General features: G+C 40.4%; 1 long non-coding RNA gene across 1 annotated transcript in view; it reads right to left on the bottom strand.

Moving 5' to 3' along the window:
• Positions 1 to 1,727: 1,727 nt before the first annotated feature.
• The window catches only part of LOC148109276 (uncharacterized), a 58,854-nt gene continuing 50,002 nt past the window's right edge, over positions 1,728 to 10,579 (bottom strand). Inside the window, exon 5 of the long non-coding RNA XR_015726119.1 lies at positions 1,728 to 7,021. This is a non-coding gene — a long non-coding RNA (uncharacterized LOC148109276). The remainder of the gene's footprint in view (positions 7,022 to 10,579) is intronic.

Below are 10,579 nucleotides of genomic sequence, written 5' to 3' on the forward strand. Positions count from 1 at the left end.
GAGAAACTGAAAATTTAGTTGAAAAGACAAAATGTTAATACACCAAAATATGAAATAATATTGCAAAGCAATATATAATAAGGAATCCAGAGGAGCTGGGTAGACCATAAGGGCCATATGAGTTCAGGTGTAAAAAGACCGCACGAGGTCTGGGTGGAGGGCACACGTGTGTGGGTGTCATCCTGGAATCATACATTCCCAGGTGTGATCACAAACCGCTCCTCAGGCCATATGTCCATCTAGGACCATTCTGAAAATCTATTCTTCCCTAGTCCCTGGAACTAGATAAGGCTAGTTTCTCCAGCATCCGTATGACCAGGCGGTGGGGGAACAAGGAGCAGCACAGCTCTTCAGTATGTGTGCACAGGGATGGTTGGAAGTGGCAGATTATCACCTAATTTCTTCTTGTCCTTGTCCCTTGTATTAACTGGCGCATGCAAATTATGCATGCAGAAATGGATTGTAAATAAACAGTAAAACCATGCATTCATGATTGAAAATATGCAAAGAGTTGTGCAACCGTCACGATTCCCCTAAAATACACTGACTACCCCCCTGGTTCATGCAGATCACTTTTCCTTAATTCCTAATTTAAAAGATTTTATTTATTTATTTGACAGAGAGAGAGAGAGAGAGTGAGCACAAGCAGAGGGAACAGAGGCAGAGGGAGAGGGAGAAGCAGGCTCCCTGCTGAGCAAGGAGCCCGATGCGGGACTCGATTCCAGGACCCTGGGATCCTGACCTGAGCCGAAGGCTGACGGTTAACTGACTGAGCCACCCAGGTGCCCCCTCTTAATTCCTAACTTAAACATGAGGTCTGATCTGAGCTCAGAATGGTTTTAGCTCTTTCTTAAAAATATGGAAAAGATATTTTTAATGTCTTTAAAATAGCTGAAAAAATGTTGTTTTAGAAAATTCTTTTTGAAACCAAAAATCAATGTAGAAGCTTTCAACTAAAAGATTAATTTTGGGGACAAGAACTGGAAGAACGGCTCGAACAAACACTGTATCTGAGTGTTAACTGTTGCAGTTACTGTCACAGTGATTACAATTAAACTGAAACCACATCACACCCCTGGCAATATGAGTATCAACAGAAGCAGAAACATTATACACTTAATGTGTAATCTTCCCGTCTTCAGCTTTCTAAGCTCCCTGAAATTCTGGAGTCAAATATTGGGTCTAGGACAAAGGCAGAATTACCAGCAGAGTTTATAATCCTTGTGCAATATGCCTAAGATTTTCCTTGCTTCACATCCTCTATAAACGGCAATTTCCACGAATGTTAAAGTATTTTTACTGTGACCTTTAGCATCAAGTGATGTGACCTTAGCAAATGAAAAATCATGCTATTCTCTAATATCTAGAAATACAACCTGAACGTATTAGTAATGAATCTTGTTTCAAATCATTGAATAATTATTACAAATTACCTTTACACAAGATTATCACCCAAAAGACACAGCACAGGAATAATAAGATCTCAAAGACTCAGTAGCCATATAACCAACTTTAAATTGGATTTAATCTATGGCATTTACCTATTTTTAATGTTGGAAAGGTTCAGTCTTTTTTGTATTAGAAGGACTATTAGAATAGACATCTGAATGGACAGGGGAAAGGGGTTATACTTTTATTAAACCATTAGTTCTGAAATGAGCAAACCCCCTCCCCCACCCCGGCCTCCACCGGAGGCAGCTGCCCCTGCAGCCCATGATGGGGGGGAGCCAGACGGGGTGGGCTACCCCTACCCTTACTTCTACATCTTTTCAGAAGCTGCAACTCCTAGATTCAATAGGGTATAAAGTAGGGGAGACAGGTTGGCACTGGGAAGGGTTGCTTCCGCAAGTGCTGTTGTTAAGACAGAAAGTTTAGTATTAGTGTATCTCACATTTTCTTGTATTTTATTTGCTCAGGGTATCAAGTTGAAGGGAAGTAGGGTCAGCGGGGAAAAAAATCCCATCTCCATATCACAGAGCCAACTTGGAACTAGACAAATATGCCAATGCTTGGAAACTGGGCTGGAAGATGCACATGTGGACTTGGCCCCCAGCTGTAGATCGAAGAGGCTAGTTCCACCAGCATCCGTATGACCAGGAGTCACATCCCGGGCATCCACACCCTGGCTGCAGACAGACCCTGAATCTAGAGTTCTCCTGTCTCAACTATGAATTTAAAAGCCTGCATGGCACTTTCATCCTCAAGATTCAGAGTAAGATTAACTTTTAAAAACACCTAATGCACGAGCCAAACACCTTCGGAATTGTTTTGGTATCCTTGGTAGATTGCGAAAACACACTCCCTCTGTGAAAAAGGAGTCAAAGTCATAGAAAACCAGCTGAGATGAAAACGAAAATCAGAAGTAAATGAAAAAGGAGTTGGCTAAGATAATAAAGACCTACAAGGAAACAAAAGTAGAATAGAACTTCTATGGTTTGAATGTTCGCGTCCACCCTAAATCCCCATGTTGAAATCCTAACGTCCAAAGATGATGGTGTTAGGAGGTGGGGCCTTTGGAGGGTGCTTAGGTCATAAGCGTGGAGCCCTTAGGGATGGGGTGAGTGTCCTTAGAAGAGATCTCACAGAGCTCCCATGCTCCTTCTGCCATGTGAGGACACAAAAAGGAGTCTGCGACCCAGGAGGAGGCCCTCAGCTGACCATGCTGGCTCCTGATCTCAGACTTACAGCCTCCAGAACAGTGAGCAATAAATTCCTGTTGTTTATAAGCCACCAGATATGTGGTATTTTGGTTTGGGAGTCTAAGACAGAACTGAAATGTGCCTTTCTGACAGTCTAAAGCAGAATACAGAAAAGTGAATTGGTGATATGGAAAACCAACCTGAGCTCTCTCAGATTGCAAAGGAAAGGGAGAATGAGATTTTTTTTAAATTAGAGTTATTCAGAACATAGAATAAATATAAAAATAAAGTTAAAATATTTCTTAAGGATTGTATTTGTGTTCCTGAGAAGGAAATAGCTATGTTAAAAGCAGTAAAGTCCCAATGAAAGAATTTCTTTTGAAATGGATAAAATAACTTCGATATGAAGATGAAGGGAGTTTACTGAGGTACAAGCTAAATTAATTAAGTGATGGAGTTATATCCTGAGTAGAAAATTCGGTTACCACCACGTAATCAGACCAAGTTGTTTGTAGTTCTCAATGTTCACCCCACATACTTGGCTACTGCTTTACTTGTAATGTTCAAGAATTCATTTTGGACAGTAATAGATTCCAAGCCAGGTGTTTCTCCTTTTTTGATTAGTCAGGACTTCATTGCAAAATACTCCTCTCAATCTTGGCAAGAATTCTATCAATCAATAGATTGCCAGATGAAACATTCAATCACAAAGACTAATCCTTAAACTTCAGTCTCACCATGGCCCAGAAAACCCACCCTAGCCAGAGGCTACCGGCATAATTGATGCCTGTCTTTGAAACAGTATTGTGTATTGAATCTGTTTGGTTGAAGGTTGGTGAGGCTATCCTATCTGGACGTGAGAACCCATGTGTCTTATGTGGATATATGGATAACATGGATAATATCTTATTGCACATATAGTCTTGTTCTATACAAATCTCTAATGAATGCTTTGGGATTTAAAGGCAAGCCAGTTCTTTACTTTCAATATCAGAATCCAAATGAGAGTTTAATGGACCAAGACTAAAAAATGACCAAGAGGTCAAGAAGGAATTACCAATTGTTTACAAATACACCCCCAAAAAGCTGACTTACGATGTTTCCCCGGCAACCCTAATGGGCAAAACACATTGGAGGAATGTCTATGGAATTTACAAGGAAAGGATTATGACTCAGGAACATCCACAAAGACAATCTCAGGTTTGAAAATGCCCCCAAAGGTCTACACGTGTACCTCTCTTGGAAAAAAATACTTAATAGATAGAATACTCCAAGATGAAACAAAAATTTCAAAACTCCATAATAGTCCAACTATATAAAAGGGCTCCTGAGACTTACTTATGTAGTTTGAGTTCCAAACTTAGAGAGGCAATCAAATATGTGTTGTCAGAAGCATTCAATAGCCAGGCAACAAGTCTTCACAGAGTTAGACCTTCTCAAATATTTCTCTCCCGCTTCTGGCTTGTTTGTGTGTTTTCCATAATTCCAGAAAATGTGCTTCTTGAGCCACATTCTTTACCCCCAAGCTCAGCCGGAGCCCCTCATTTGCTGTGTTTGATGACCATTTAAAAGACTAGCTGCGGAAGTCAGGTTCCAGCTCTTGCTCATGGGGCCTAGGTGCTTTCATGTAGTTATGACACTGGACAGGGAGAAGCCCCCAAACCACAATTTTCTTGTCTCCTCTGCCTTCAACATACATAATCAGTTTCCTGAAAAAAAAAGTAGGAATCAGTTTCTTAGCCCAGTAACCTGAAAACTTATTTTTTATTTCTTTAAAATTTTTGATGACCTGAATTTTTAAGTTTTTCTATGAAAGATAAGAAAACATATTATCTGCCACTTGCCACTCTGCATCACATCACCCATCAGAGTTATTTGAAATATTTTTCTGCTCATTATGCCAAAAAAAATCCCTATTGTGTACCTTTAAATATATATGAATATGTAAAGAAAAAAGATTATAATTAGAAGTAAAATATTGATAACGGTTATCTTTGGGTGGGATTCTAGTTACCGTTATCGTTATCTTCTTTTATTTTCCAAATGTTCAGTAATGTTACTACATCACCTATAATCCAAAAAAGATGCTTTAAAGTCAAATTGTATGATTTATAGGTCATATGATCACAATTACTTCTGAATATATATCAAAATCTCTGGGCTGCAAATACACAGAAATAATATTAAAAGTGATTATCTATGGGCGATGGATGGTGGGTAGTTTTTCCCTCTTGCACATTTTAAAATTTTTTCTATAATGATAAACTATTTTATTATAGAAAATGCTGTTCATACAAAACTCAAGGGTGCAGGATGGCTTTGAGGAACATATATTCACCCATACCATAAAATATTTATTGAGTTTTATTTCTATTTAGAATTTAATAGACACCCTACAGGATAAGCCACCTGGTGCCCAACTCAACATGATCAAACAGGCAGAGCAGAGAGGTGACACATTAGGACTGTTTTGTCACACCACATGAGTCACAAGAGAGCAAGGGCTGCTTTAATTACTAGTCATTGGAATTTCTGATAGATATTACAGAAAAATTTAAATCTTGTTAATTTACTTTGGCAGCTTGACAACAGGCTCATTTACAATCCTTTGAGGGAACTGCAAATTTCCCATGCTTCAATTTGGACTGAGGTGGCATTATTCACATATGAGCACGTGGTGGAATTCAGGGTGGGACGTTAGTCAGAATATATTTTTAACCCATCGGAAGCCAAAGTCATAATTTTTCATGTTTGGAAGAAATAGGACGGGAAAAAAATCAATGATAAGCTTTAAAAAATGCAAACACAGTCCGACCTGATATTTACAGCTTTTTAAATCTAAAATTTTATCATTGGAATATTTTCATAGAACCCTAAGTTATACTGACCCCTCCCAAGAGTCTTCCAAAATTCTTTTGACTAATATTTTGAGCAGTGGTTTCTTTTAGAAACTAAGTTTTTTCGATCTTAGAATGTGAACTCCACAAGCAGAAGAGACTCATTTCCTTCATTTACCTCCATCCAAGCCCCCAGTTCAATGCCATGAGCATCTGGAATTTTGGATAAACTCTATTTCTTGGGAGTGGGAAAGAGGTAGGGCTCAGACCAGGTTAAGGAAAAAGAAAAGTGAAAAAATTCTAAGGTGTATTTGTGGATGCTCTGAGATCAGTGAAGCCTTTTCATTCACGGAAGACATTTAAAACTTCCAGGGGGCACCTGGGTGGTGCAGTCGGTTACGCCGTGACTCTTGGTTTCAGCTCAGGGTCCTGAGCTCAGGGTCAAGAGATTGAGCCCCTCATTGGGCTCCATGCTCAGCATGGAGTCTGCTTGAGATTCTCTCTCCCTCTGCCCGTCCTGCTCACGCTCTCTCTCTCTCTCTCTAATAAATAAACAAATCTTAAGAAGAAGAAGAAATTTAAAACTTCCAGGTTATGTTTTAGAATCTTCTTTATATAGGCCGATTGTCAAAACAGACTTGAGTGAATATTTATGAAGCATGGATATTCATCTCAAGGAGAAAAAAATTTCAAAGCAAAAGATACGTTTGACTTTTGCTTTTCTTTTTCAAAATGCAAATTTATCTTTCCCTGGCTTTTTTGGTCATGATTGTTTTTAAGCCAATAAAGCACGAGTTCGTAGGTAAAAGTAAGGAGTACGGTCAGGATGATGATATTTCCATCTCAAGGTTTTGGGAGCACAAGGAAATCAAAACCTGTTAAAACTAAGACCAGGGGAAGAATAAGCTTGATACTTAAATACATGTTGGAACAAGAGCCTCGGTCTCTGGCGGGAGCTTCTACTTCAGCACCACTCCCCCTGGTGCCTCGGCACGCCTTGATATCGATAACCGCCCGCCTGCGTATGCTTTGCATGACTCAGACTAGGCAACCTGGAAAAGCCGCCAGCACACACGAAGAAATATGTCTTGCTGCATTTCTCTCTGTCCATTTCCTCTTGAGTCTCGGATCTCAGCGGACTTTCAGCTAATGCGGGAAGACAAAGCTGTAGAAAGAACTGGCCTTTATCTACTCGATAAGTAACTAATAAGCAAACACAGATGCAATTAACTAGTAAGTTTTCATGATTTAGACTTCAATATTCTCACATGATTAACTTAAAATAGGCTGTTTAAGTTCAATCCGCCAGCTTTGAAACTTGTCGGTTTAAGGGTGACTTTTGCGTTATTTTACTTTGGCGTCCGGGGTTCTTGATGGAAGACACCTCGTTCCCAGTCGCCACCTCATTTCTCCGATGCAGTACAAGCCTTGGCCTGAAGACCCAGCCTCCTCCTTTCCCTCACTCCCGAGACCTGGCAGTGCCCTTCCCATAAGGCACCTTCTCATCTTCTCGCTGATCATCAGTCTCGACTGCAGAGTTCAACCCTGTGGAATACAAAAGACTCAGGTAGTTGATACTTGAATGGACACTCCATTCTTCAGCAGCCCAGAACCAGGAGATGATTTCCCCGACACCGCGGTGAATTGAGGAATTAACGCAGCCTCTGTAATGAGGGGAGCAACTCTATTTCCTCTCTGATGGGGATCTGTGATAAAAACCAGGGACACCTGGGGGTCTCAGTCGGTTGAGCACCTGACTCTTGATTTGGGCTCAGGTCGTGATCTCAGTATAGTAGGATCAAGCCCAGACGGGGCTCTGCACTGGGCATGGAGCCAGCTTAAGAGTCCCTCTCTCCCTCGCCCTCTGCCTCTGCCCTTCCCTCCACTCTCTCTCTTTAAAAACAAACAAACAACAACAACAAAAAATAAAAATTAAAAAAAAAAAAACCCAGAAGCAAAACAAGGACTATGAAAAGCCCGCAAAAAGCCCTATGCAAATGCTATCAGAGCACTAATAAAATTAAGAGCTACCATCAGTTTAGCCAGGCATTGCTCCAACGCAATGGACTGAGCATTATAACCCACACAGCAGCCCTGTATCACAGGACTCCTTCTTATCTCCATTCCACATATGAGGAGAGCAGGACACTGAACAGTTAGGGAATCTGTCCAAGCTCACACAGCTGATAAGACAGCATTAGGAGTCTGGATCCCAACCCGGCTCTGGCCGCAGACCCCATGCTCTGAACCACTGTGTATACTACCTTTCTATGAGTGGCTTTCTACAAGCATATATTTTTAAAATGAAAGTCATATTGTCAATGTTTCCCAAACCCCAAGGGAGAACACATGCCTGGTTTTTAGTGATTTTCTTAATTTCTGGATTTGTTGGAATAAAAATTAGTTTACTTATTTTTTTTAAAACTATAAAAACCAAGTTGTTCAGTTATATGATTAAAGAATCACCTTAACTTAAAAAGAATGAAGTCACATGAAAAGCTAGAATATTTCATTGCCAGAGTCACAATGAAGGCATAAATTATAAATTAAAATGTATGTCAGCAACATAGTCCTACGTTTTATTCAAGGATGACTTTCCTCCCTTTTTTAAAAAACAAAAAACAAAACACAAAACACAGTCAAGCATGTTATCAGCGGGCAGGTCTAAGTTTAAATCCCCTCAATGCATTTGTACCCTTTTCCATTATAGTCCATTAAGTGTTCGCCTCTTGGTTTCCATCATTTACTTTGCTCTTGGTTGGGTCACTTAATGGCTCTGATCCTTAGCACCTGCAGGGTTACAGAATGGCTTTGAGATAAACGGTGTGAAGGGCTTCGGTGGTGCCTGTGATAAATCGCAGTTATTATCACTGCTGCCGTTTTCATGATTAATAATGCTTCTCTCTAGAGGACATGCTGGCTGTGTCTGCCCAGTCTGTCTCCCTCCTTACTTCTCCTGGTATTTGTGCCTCCCCCTCCCTTCCTCTGAGGGATTCTTCCTAGTTCCCTGGCGTCTGGAGGGGCTGTCAGTCACAGTGCTCACCCATGCTGGCTACAAGGGTGGGCTAGGACTCACAGTGGTCCACTCAGAACTTACCTGGAATTTCTGGATTGGAGGTGAGGCAAAGTTCTTCTTTTACTTTGAATTAAAAGCTCTAAGAATGTAACCCCAGAGCTGCCTAATGTCACATTTGTGTGGCACACCTGTAGAGGCACCAGAAGGAATCTGAAGCCAATTCATGGATGGCTGAGCGAAGGAAAAACATACCTGAGTACAGCTTGACCCCTCCCCTTCCAGGTACGGTAATTACTAATGCTCCGTTTACATTCGGTTTTCAGACATTTGCAATTGAAAAACTTCTGACCAAATAGGTTATTCCTTCATTGCATTTATTCTTTCATGCATTTATTCATCAGCTGTTTAGTGGATGTCTACCACATGTTGGATTTAAGTGGAAAATTATATATCTGGTTCTTGAGATATATAGATCTATATTTGCTTCTTGATATCTCTAAGAAACTGAGTAGCTGGACAGGTTTCAGAGGAAAATTACAATTCTGAGTCTGTTTGAATTTTTGGAAGGTCTTAAGCATGAGAGATGGTTTATGGCTTTCTGAAGCAGGGCTTGGGTTTTAGCTTGGCTAAAAGTAGGACACTGAGAGCCAGGCTACCATATCCCTCATTTTGTAAAAGTCTGAGTCCAAAAGTGATTTTTATTGTTTTTGAGAATACAGAAAGTCCAGAAAATTACAAATAAGAGAATAAAAATCATCCATAGACCAAACACCAGGAAGTAACTTCTGTGACTATATCAGTATATCTATTTCCAGTAAGACCTTATTTTGTGAGTAAATTCATGGGTCTGTATATTGGAATTACTTTGATCCTTCAAAGATACTCTATTTTCTGGTCCTCTTCTGTCACAACTAAATTAGATGGCTCTTTAGGATATAATAAACGATCTTCAACTGGACAATCAGAGCAGCATTTAGCTGTGCCTTCTCACCAAGGGCACCAGTTCTGCCTACCTGACAAGTGTCCACAGCCAACCGGTCACGTTCAGTAGGAGATAATCAGAAACTCTGCTTGCAGCTGCCGCTTGAGCAGTTAAGCATGAGCTAGACGACACGTGTGAGAAACTGGCCATCCTACTAGGCCAAAGAGGAGGCAGTGGAAACCTAAAACAGCTAAGTTTTGAGGCTCAGTAAATCTCTAGCCTCTTCTTCCCACATACAAAGGACACCCACTGATCCACTAGTTTGCTCATAAATGAGTCCCATCAGAAACTGATCTGTTACATCTCTCATAGAACTGAAGGTCGCCCAGTCCTGTCTCGACATTTTGCTAAACTCCACGACTCAGGAGGGCCATGTCCAGAAGGATACAAGATTTTATCCCTGTAGGTGGTTTAGGAACTATTCCTGTGATCTTGTTTATAATATTCATTTCCTTCAAGAAATTATGGCTAAAGTTCTGTCTGATTTATCACAAATTCTGAAGCGATGATATCTTAATTATTGGTTCTGAACCTCTTAGTTCTTATTTTTCACACTAAAGAAATCTTGTCATAAAGTGGCTCTGGTAATGGTGAAATATCTTGTTTCAGACTAACTGTCCTACCAACTACAATTATATATTCTGGACAAAATGTAAAGATCGCCTGTTCAAAGTCACTGGAGAAAGTCCAAAAGGAGGCAGAATTGAGAAGTTATCCAACACTTAAAAGAAGCAATGATAATGGGTAAGACCCACATTATTCAGTTTTTCCCTGGATGGGGGCAAGGGGCACACCCCAATCCAGGGCATGGAGGATGATCTCCATTAGAGAGCCCTAATCCTAGTAGCCTCCGTATTTGTGGACTACCACAGTAGCTGGAAATCGAGAGAACAAATCTCAAAAAGGAGGGAATGAGAGTAATAGGAGCCCCTAAATCTGTGTATTAACTTCTCTTAAATTCTTGGTTAACCTCTGAACTGTATTTGTGCAGGATAAGAGTCTAAGAAACTCAGAAGAAAAATGATAGCTGGAAAAGCTAAAAGACCTCTGCGTTGGTTTCAGTGGCCACTCACCATAGGGAACACGGAGTTTAGACTTCAAGACC

Source organism: Ursus americanus, chromosome 11, assembly GCF_024610735.1.
Source record: "Ursus americanus isolate L20-20 chromosome 11, mUrsAme1.1.p, whole genome shotgun sequence".
Classification (NCBI taxonomy): Eukaryota; Metazoa; Chordata; class Mammalia; order Carnivora; family Ursidae; genus Ursus; species Ursus americanus.